Source organism: Strix uralensis, chromosome Z (assembly GCF_047716275.1).
Source record: "Strix uralensis isolate ZFMK-TIS-50842 chromosome Z, bStrUra1, whole genome shotgun sequence".
NCBI classification, from domain to species: domain Eukaryota; kingdom Metazoa; phylum Chordata; class Aves; order Strigiformes; family Strigidae; genus Strix; species Strix uralensis.
In genome coordinates, this window is record NC_134012.1 from 42,219,151 (window position 1) to 42,228,485 (window position 9,335).

The following is a 9,335-nucleotide window of genomic DNA, read 5'->3' on the forward strand; positions in this document are numbered from 1 at the left end:
AACACAGGAACTAACAAAAAGAAGGCCTTCTGTTCAGAACAGATCAGTGTGTCTTCACAAGAAAGTGATTTCAACGACTTCAACTTAACAAAGTCAGCGTTATCATTAGCAATGCACCTTTCCTGAAGAGGAAATCCTTGTCTTTTTCAACTGCCAACTGCAAGAGTGTGTCAACAAAACAAATAAACAAACAACCCACACCCCAAGAGCTCTCTTTAGGTTATAGATATATAGATACGACATGTCTTCATAGATGACAGCTGCATCAATTTATACTTCAGGTCCCTCTCCTCTCCAGGAACCAGCTGGTGTTAGTGCCATAGATTTGAGTCTCACAAACCCACACCTGACAGGTCTTGCTTTACAACAGTTTTTAGCAGATGGAGACTTTGTGGTAGATCACAAAAGTGATTTTTAGATTCAATAGTAACTTCCTCTCCCAACAGAGGAAGTCAGTTACTGCCAGAGAAGTGCAGGCCAAAGCCAAAATCTCCAAAACGCAAAGAATGTTTAACAAAACATGAAGGGGTGCCTAGATAACACACATCCTGGTTTTTGTCTTTGTTATTCACTTCAAGGAGATGAGTCTGTCTAGAAACACTACAGCTCATTTTTAGAAAGACAAAGAACATGCTCCCTTCCATGAAGAATTTCTCCAATTGCCAATTCTTCCCCAGACTGTCGCTACACTGGGAAGTTGGTCTCCTCTTTCCAACTTCTATTGCTAAGCAGAGCCCAAAAACTACGAGCGAGCCTGAGCCCTTCTACAGGCAGCAGGGAATAAGTCAGCATAGCATTTTCCTGTGAAGAAAGTAAAGAACTGAACAACAGAAAAGGGAATACAAAAGCAAAAACATCAATAAGGGAAAAGAGAATAACCATTCCTTTTACTGATATATTCTTAATAATTAGCTGAGCACTTCTAAAGACAAAGAGCTTTGCTGCTTTTGGCACCAAAGTAAGGAAAAGTCTAAAGCACAGTCCTCCTGATGTGGGAAGATGTGTCCCCAAAAGAGACACAAGTTCGAATACAGAAACATCTCTACGTCTTGCTGGAAATTTGCACGCTAAGAATCACCAGCTCCTGCTTCAAGAGAACACACCAGCAGCTTCACTGGACGGTAGCAATTTCACCCCACACAAGAAGTCAGAACATGCACTATCCTTTCAGGATGCAGCACAGTCATTTCTAAGCCCTTTTTCTGCTTTGGTTAAGTCAAGATGGCACGTGCTCAGACACACAGCGAGGAGGCGCAAGGTAGCTAAGACAGCAAAATGGAAATTACTCCCCATTCACACAGAGCCAACTTTGACTCAAGTCAGTCCTCCTCTTCTCTTCCCACAAAATTAGGAATACCCTTCTGCAGGAAGGCCAGACTTTGCAGCCATCCATGCAGACAAGCAAAGAACTACCGTGGGTCTGCTTTTGTGGTATTCAGGAAGTTGCAGAAGGCAGCTTAGGGATGCTTAATCACAGTATTTCATGACTGTTTCAGTACTGATCTACAGACATCAGCACACAATATACTAAAAGTCACGGTGCTTCTGATTTGGTATAATCCAACAGACCTCCAGATTTCTCTCCTGAGCATGTAAAGGTACAGCTCTCCGGGCATTGCTCGGTACCACAACCGCCAAATGACTCGACGAGCTTCTAAGCATCCAAACTGCTGCAAACACATTTATATGTACAGTAATGGATGAAATGTAGATGCATTCCACCTCTATACTTATGCACGCAAGCACTCACGAGTTAAAAGCCACTGTATGAGCTGGCCTACAGAGTGGGTAACAAAGGCAGTGATTCCCTTGCACACCTGAAAACCAGAAAAACACTCACCAAAATAAAATTAAGGCCACGCACTTCTCGTTTTATTTTTCTTTAAACTGTAACACGTACCAAGTAAGGCAGCCACATCACTCTTCCAGCATCATTCATACACACATATGCCCTGGAAGCTACTTGAAAGTACCTCATGTAATGGAAGTGTCTGGAAAGCGCAGCTTGAACTAGCTGAACTCAGTTACTGATCAGCTTACAGGTACAGAAAATATATGCCTGCAGCCTTTTAACAACAATGACTTACCACTGTTACGTTATTTCCATTTAGCAAAATCTGGTCCAGCTTTGTGATTCTTCGGCCCTCAAGTGGAATCTCACTGAGGCAGCGTTAGAGAAAGTGAGTACGAACACAGAAGCAGGGACAGCGAGCCCAGTTTTCATTACAGAACTGACCTAAGTCTCTCCATTAAGACAACAGTTGTTGCAACTACCAACTAAATTAGCCACACCGCAGCATAATCTTGATAGATTGACCAAAGAAAGCAAAGAAAGCTGCCCGGCAACTAGAAAGATCCATTGTACTTTTCTGCTCAGTACATAAAGGTATAGAGTCACCCTCTAAATCTTGGCAATTTCTTGAATACCACCAATACTCAAAAGAGGTTTCAAATAATAACACAGCATGACAAAGTAATAAATACTTATCCTTAAGTCTGCAAACTCTTTAAATCTTTGCCCAGGCCTCAAGCAAATGGTAATGCAAACAAACTGCTGCAAAGTTCAACACACAACCCGTGCAAAATTAAGCCTACAAATTAGGAAGCTGACTACAAGTAGAAATCATGCACCAGCTACGCTATGACATGGCTGTCCTGCATAGATCACCCTCTAGAGTTTAAGTCCAAGGTATAAACTATTCAGCTGGCAGGTATTCCTAAAATACAAAACCACTTTGCTTATAGATCTTACACAGTACTGTTCTTCAGGCCACCAAACATTAAACAGCAACAAGATGCAGAAATAACAATTAGAATTCTGCAATGCCTTCTAACACCACATCTGAAAATCCAGTTTCAAGGAAAATAAGGCCCAGAGTTTTAAAGGCAAAATGTTTGTTTTCATCTCATACTGAACAGTAACTTTATCTGTAAAATCAAAATATCAGAATAATACAACTGATCCCTACAAAAAGGTTCTAGTCAGTGCACTCAAACCTCTCAAAAGCAATGTGGGAATTAAGCCAAAGCATAAAGCCGACAGCCTTAAACATTCCCATCAAAGGAGACTGACAAAGCCATCAAATCCTAGAAGCATTCCAACAACTTATCCCTCTTCATCACAATAGGAATGCGTGAACCTGTGCATTTCCCCACGAGTTCTGTAAATAAACCGAAGGTACAAGAGACTCTTTTACAGAACGCACATTTTCCCAAACAAAAGCCCGAACGCTGCGATGGCAGAGCAGTAATTGCCACTGACACTGGTAAAAAACACAGAAACAAGGCGGGGGGGCGGGGGGAGACACACACCTGGTGTCAGGTTTATGGTACAGGATGTCCCACTGGGGCTCACGGATGGGTCAGCAGCAGAGGGTGTCACCAATTTCCAGAGCTGTGGTTGCCCTGACCAAGTATCAGACTCAGCCACAAGCACCGTAGTAGCGTAAAAGAGACAATCCCTGACCCAGAATAATCATGAACTGTGTTATCAGCATGAACTCAGATGAACACTCAGTTTTCGCCATGAACTACTTTATCCTTAAGGATCACAAAAATTGAGCAGACCAACTTCAGACAACAGGCCAAGGCTAGAAAGGGACACACTACAACAGAGTCAGAGAGATCCTGGCTGTAGTGATGGAATAAACAAGTCAGACAGAAGCATAATGCATCTGCCATTTACTTTCCAGAAATCCTCAACAACAGACAATTATTCCCCTAACCAAGGGCTTTTCTACACAATAACCTCTGCAGCCTGGGGCAATGCAGCCGTGCATTCGAGTACATGCACACCCAGTGTGTGCAGGCTTGCAGCTGAAACCTTCCCATACTTCTCTCTTCATTGCTGCTGAAACGTTTTGACTCCCCAACCCTACGCTCTGGTTCTGCAATAATCCCCCATACAGTCAAACTACAGTTTCAGGCACATCCCATCGCCTGCCCAGGATGGAATCCCCAAAGTGCGACTGTTCCCAATTCCATTTTTCCCGTAGGAAACAATGGGATAGAGAGGAATGTGTGCAGGCGCCTCAGCAATGCACACAGCTGAACCACCAAGAACAGCTGGTGTGATGTGGAAGATGGTGAGACAGAAGCGAGACCTCTGGGGTTGTCAGCTGCCAGTTCAACACCTGGTAATCACAGAAGTAGTAGAGGAAATTCTAACTGCTTTTAATATACCAAGAAATAACTGCTACTTGCCTGAGCTTTAGAGTGGAAAATCCCTTTATAACACAAAATTAAACTTCATGATGTCCTGGTGACCCCGTGTGACCCATCTTCAAACAAATCACCATGCTGAAACCTCTCAGCTGCTTCTCCTGTGAGACTGAACACCTGACAACTCTTTCACTGCCAGTGGTCCTGCTGCCTCTCCTGATCCATCACATTTTCATCACCACCTTCAAATGCCTGCTGCTCACCATGGTCAGTGAAGGATGAAGGAAAACAGGACCATGACAACAGTAACCAGAGCAGGGTATTAAATAACTGACGGCAGAGCTCTGAAACAGAAGGGTCAGACAGCAAGGCATTACTGTGCACAAGCTTTCACAGTGCAGACGCAGTATAGACAGGGTAAGAATCTGCTCCCCAGCTCTGGAAAACCCAATCCCCTCAGCAGCAGCACTACTGACACCTGCAAGCTTCCTTCCTTAAGTTCTAAGGACAGAGGAGCATCACCTGGATCCAGATGCAGCCCACCTCTGACTACTGCCATTCTGAGGTGTTGCATTTTTCATATCGATCAGCAAGAACTTAGAAAGCAAGATTTCAGTTAACTGTCCTAAAACCTAAATCCCCAACAGGACTTGCCTCAAAAGGTCGATCAGAGACGAGCCGGCTCCATCTGCTGCATGGCCTCCCCTGACCACCACACACAAAGCTCAAGACCTCCCCAGCCTGTCCCAGCCAGCGCCCCAGAAAGGTGTTGTCAGACCTTTCCGCTCCCCTGACAGCCCCCCGCCAGCTCCCCGGCACAGGGCACACGCCGGCTGCAGGCTGCCAGCCAGCCTTAGGGACAGGGAGTCACTCCAGGAAAACTCACGTTTTCCCCAAAGACCAGGTTCTGCTCCGAGCCCGAGCTACCGCCGCGAGCCCACAGCACCCTGCCTCTCCGCAGCACCCGAGGGGTGCAAACCCCGACCCGGAGCAGACACCAGCCCTGTCCCACCTGCTTCGCACGGCATCCCTGCAGCCACAGGCACCTCCTGAAAGGGGGGAACCTGCGAGAGCAGTTTTTAAATGTGTTTCCACGAAGACCAGGCAATTACAGAAAACAGATTTCACAGGGAGAAAACCAGGGAAAAGGAGGAGGAGGAAACTGGTCTGCCTGGCTACATGAAATCGGGATGAGAACAAGCAGAGATGCAGGGCACAGCAGAACTGAACAGGAGCTTGAAAGCGACGGGAAGGAAAAACAGGCAAGATGAACTACACAGGTGTTCTGGACAGGAGCCTGGTTTTGTTTAAATCTTGATTAATTCTTCCTTATCAGTTATTCTGATGATTAATTCTATTTTCACATGGGCATTTTGTCAACATTTAAGAAGATGCACAGGAGACCCCAGGAGGAGCCCCAACACTCACCTAGGAACGAGGTGACGATCTGCAGACCGACAGCACATCAGGCGGGACAAGCTTGCAAAGAAGAACGATGGCAACCAGTTACATCACGTTTACAGCAATCCACAGCTACATGCAGTGAAAAGCGACTATTTTATGCAGAGCTGGTGCAGAGCAGAGAGCTGGAGATGAAGGAGCGGCTGACAGGGGAGGCTGAAGCAGTGCCACCCACGGCAGGAGCTCTGCCGGCTGTTTGCAGCCTGAGAGCAAGTGTTGCTGCCGGATTTCACAACCAGAAGCACTTCCAGGATCCCAGCACACAGAAACTTGTCCTTTAATTACTTTTCAATTACTTCTTGTACCTTCATTGTGTGAGACTTCTGCTCTGCCTGCAGATGTCAAGAGATTCTTTTCTGAAAGCAGAGCAGGGTCGTTCCAACTTGAAACAAACAGGATTTGTCTTTTGGAAAAGGTGCAAATTAGAAGCTCAGCACAGAAACTGAACTTTGTCCAGAAAGCCAGAGGAGCAGCGGGGCTCTGCAAAGGGGCTGGGCTCCAGCACACCCCCATGCTCACCCCCCCACATCGCTCCCAGCACCCCCGACCTGGGAAAAACTGTCCCACAGCCAGAAGGCAAGAGCCCACCTGGGCCAGCTCTCGCCCTCGGGCTTAATGCAGGTTTCTGATCAGCACCTCTTGGCTCTGGTGACTGGCACCCTCTGAAGCACCACTCTGAGGTGTTCATCAGATTGAACCCACACAACCCAAATCACCACAGAGAGCAGAAAATATTAAATGTGTCACTTCTTTCACACTTGAAGTAAAAATAAAGAGCTAAAATTCACTTTCCCTGGGGTAACCTGATAGATAAACCCCGCAGACACAACAGACCCTTACAGACAGCAAAGACCCACCAAGTTCAAGGTAAAAGAACAAGCACAGTCACACATCAGAACATCTGAACAGCCCGAACTGTGACAACAAAACTTTTTTTAAAAAAAATCAGAACCATGAAAAAGTTTGGGTTTTTAGACCAAAGCTTTCCCCTTCCCTGGCGATCCCACCACCCCCTCCAGGGAAATCGGCCCCAGCCCCTGCACTCACCCACTGCTAGGCCGGAGCCACCACCACTGGTGCTGGTGCTGGTGCTGGTGGTGGTGCTGGTGCTGCTGGTGCTGGTGCTGCTGGTGCTGGTGCCACCTTTGCAGGAGAAAAATTCATTCAGCCATCCAGAACAAAGCGAGTGTTTTAAAAGGAGGAATTCCCACTTGCTGGGTGAACCAAACTCTCTTCCTGGAACATCCCTCAGTGCAGACCACAGAGAGCTGGAGGACCTCCTGCCTAGGCCGCCTCACTGCAGACCATAGGCCCTCACAGACTGTCAGCAGGAAGTAGGCCCTGTGGGGGCCAGGGGACCCCCGGGGGGGCTCCAGCACGTTGTCCCCCCCCCCAGAACCTGCCCACACTCCTGCCTGTGCCGTGAGTGGGGGATTTGGGAGCTGGGGGGATTCTTGGGGGGGTGTTATTGGGGTTCTGTGGGAGTTGTGGGAGTTATTGGTGTCCTGAGGGGGTTATTTGGGTCCTAGAGGGAGTGTAATGGAGTCGGGGGGTGGGGGGTGTCCTGGAGGGGTTTGGGAGGGTTATTGGGGTCCTCGGGGGGGGTCTTGAGGGAGATATTGGTGTCTGAGGTGGGGGGATTGGGGACATCCTGGAGGGGGTTCTGGGGGAGGTACTGGGGTCCTGGGGGTGTTTTGAGGGAGGTATTGGTGGAGGGTCTTGGTGCTTGGGGGGTGTTATTGGGGTCATGGGGGAGTTCAGGGGGTTATTAGTGTCTGGGGGTGGGAAGGGGGGGGGGAGCGTCTAATGATCGTCTCCTGGGGGTGGTTTCTGGGGGAGATATTGGGGTCCTGGGGGACAGTAATGGGGTGCAAGAAGGGTCCAGTGGGGGCTGCTGGGGTACTGGGAGGGATCTTGTGGGGGATAAACACCCCCATAACATTTCAAAACACCTCTTATATCCCCCATATCCCCCGAAACCACCCCATATCCCACCAAATCACCCCCAAACCCCCCATATCTCCCCAAATCACCCCAAAACACCCCATATCCCCTAAATCAACCCCAAAACCTCCCCATAACCCCCCAAACCCCCATATCTCACCAAATCCACCCAGATCACCTCAAAAGTTTCCCATAGCACGCCAAAACCACACATATCCTTCCAAAATAACCCTTATATCCCCCATATCCCCCAAACACCCCCATATCCCCCAGGACTCCCCCACATATCCCATCCAAACCCCCCATATACCACCAAATCACCCCCAAACCCCCCATATGCCCCCAAATCACCCCCATATACCCCCAACCCCACCATATACCCCCATATCACCACAACCCCTCCATATATCCCCAAATCACCCCTAAAATTCCCCATACACCCCCATATCCCCCATATCCCCCCAAACCCGCATAAACCCCAAATCACCCCCATATCCCCTCAACCACCCCCATAACACCCCCAAACTTACTATACCCGCTAAACCTCCTCTATATCCCCAAATCAACCCACAACCCACCCATATCCCCTAAATCACCCCCCAAACCTACCCATATGCCCCCAAACCCCCCCATATCTCACCAGATCCCCCCTAAATGCCCCATATCTCCTCAAATACACCCAAATCACCTCAAAACCTTCCCATATCACCCCAAACCGTCCCATATCCTTCCAAAATACCACTTCTATCCCCCATATACCCCCAAACACCCCCATATCACCCCCAAATCACCACTCAATATCCCCCCCAAACCTCCCCATATGCCACCAAATCCCCTCCAAAACCACCCATATCCCCCCAAATCACCCGCCATATCCCGCCAATCCCTCCCATATCCCCCATATCCCCCCAAACTCCCCATATATCCCAAATCAACCCCAAAACCTCCCCATATGACCCCAAACCCACCCATATCCCCCAAATCACCCCAAAAACTACCCATATCTCCCCAAATCACACCACAATATCCCCCCAACATCCCATATCCCCCCAAATCACCCCAAAACCCCCCATATCCCCCCAAACCCCCCCAAAACTTCCCCATATCCCCCATTTTACCCCCAAACATCCTGTATATCCCCAGATCACGCCAATACCTCCCCACATCCCCTAAATCACCACCAAAACTTCTCCATGTGCCCCCAAACCCCCCATATCCACCCAACCCCCCCAAATCTCCCCTATATCCCCACAAATCATCTCAAAACCTGCCATTACACCCCAAAACCCCCATATCCTTCTAAAGTCCCCCTTATATCCCCCATATCACCCCAAACCCCCAAATATCCCAGCAAATCACCCCCAAAAAACCCCATATCCCCCCAAACCACCCCCACATCCCCCAAAACCCCCATAACTCCCCAATTAAACCTAAAACACCCCCATATTCCCCCATATCCCCCATATGACCCCAAAACCACCCGTATTCAACAAATCACCCCAAAATTCCCCATATCCCCTAAATCACCCCCAAAAACTCCCCGTATACCCCAAACCCCCCCAAATCCCTCCTAAATCCCCCATATCTCCCCATATCCCCACAAATCACCTCAAAACCTGCCCATATCCCCCCAAACCCCCATATATACCCCAAATCCCCCCCCCATCCCCTCAAACCACCATACCCCCCAAATCACTCCCCAAACCCTCATATCCCCTCAAAACACCATATCCCCCCAAACCACCCCAAAAACCCCCATATACCCTAAA

The 9,335-nt window shown here is 48.5% G+C and overlaps 1 pseudogene; it reads right to left on the reverse strand.

The window, feature by feature from the left end:
* Positions 1-270: 270 nt before the first annotated feature.
* On the reverse strand, positions 271-3,148 carry LOC141938244 (U6 snRNA-associated Sm-like protein LSm5; annotated as a pseudogene).
* Between the last annotated feature and the right edge of the window lie 6,187 nt (positions 3,149-9,335).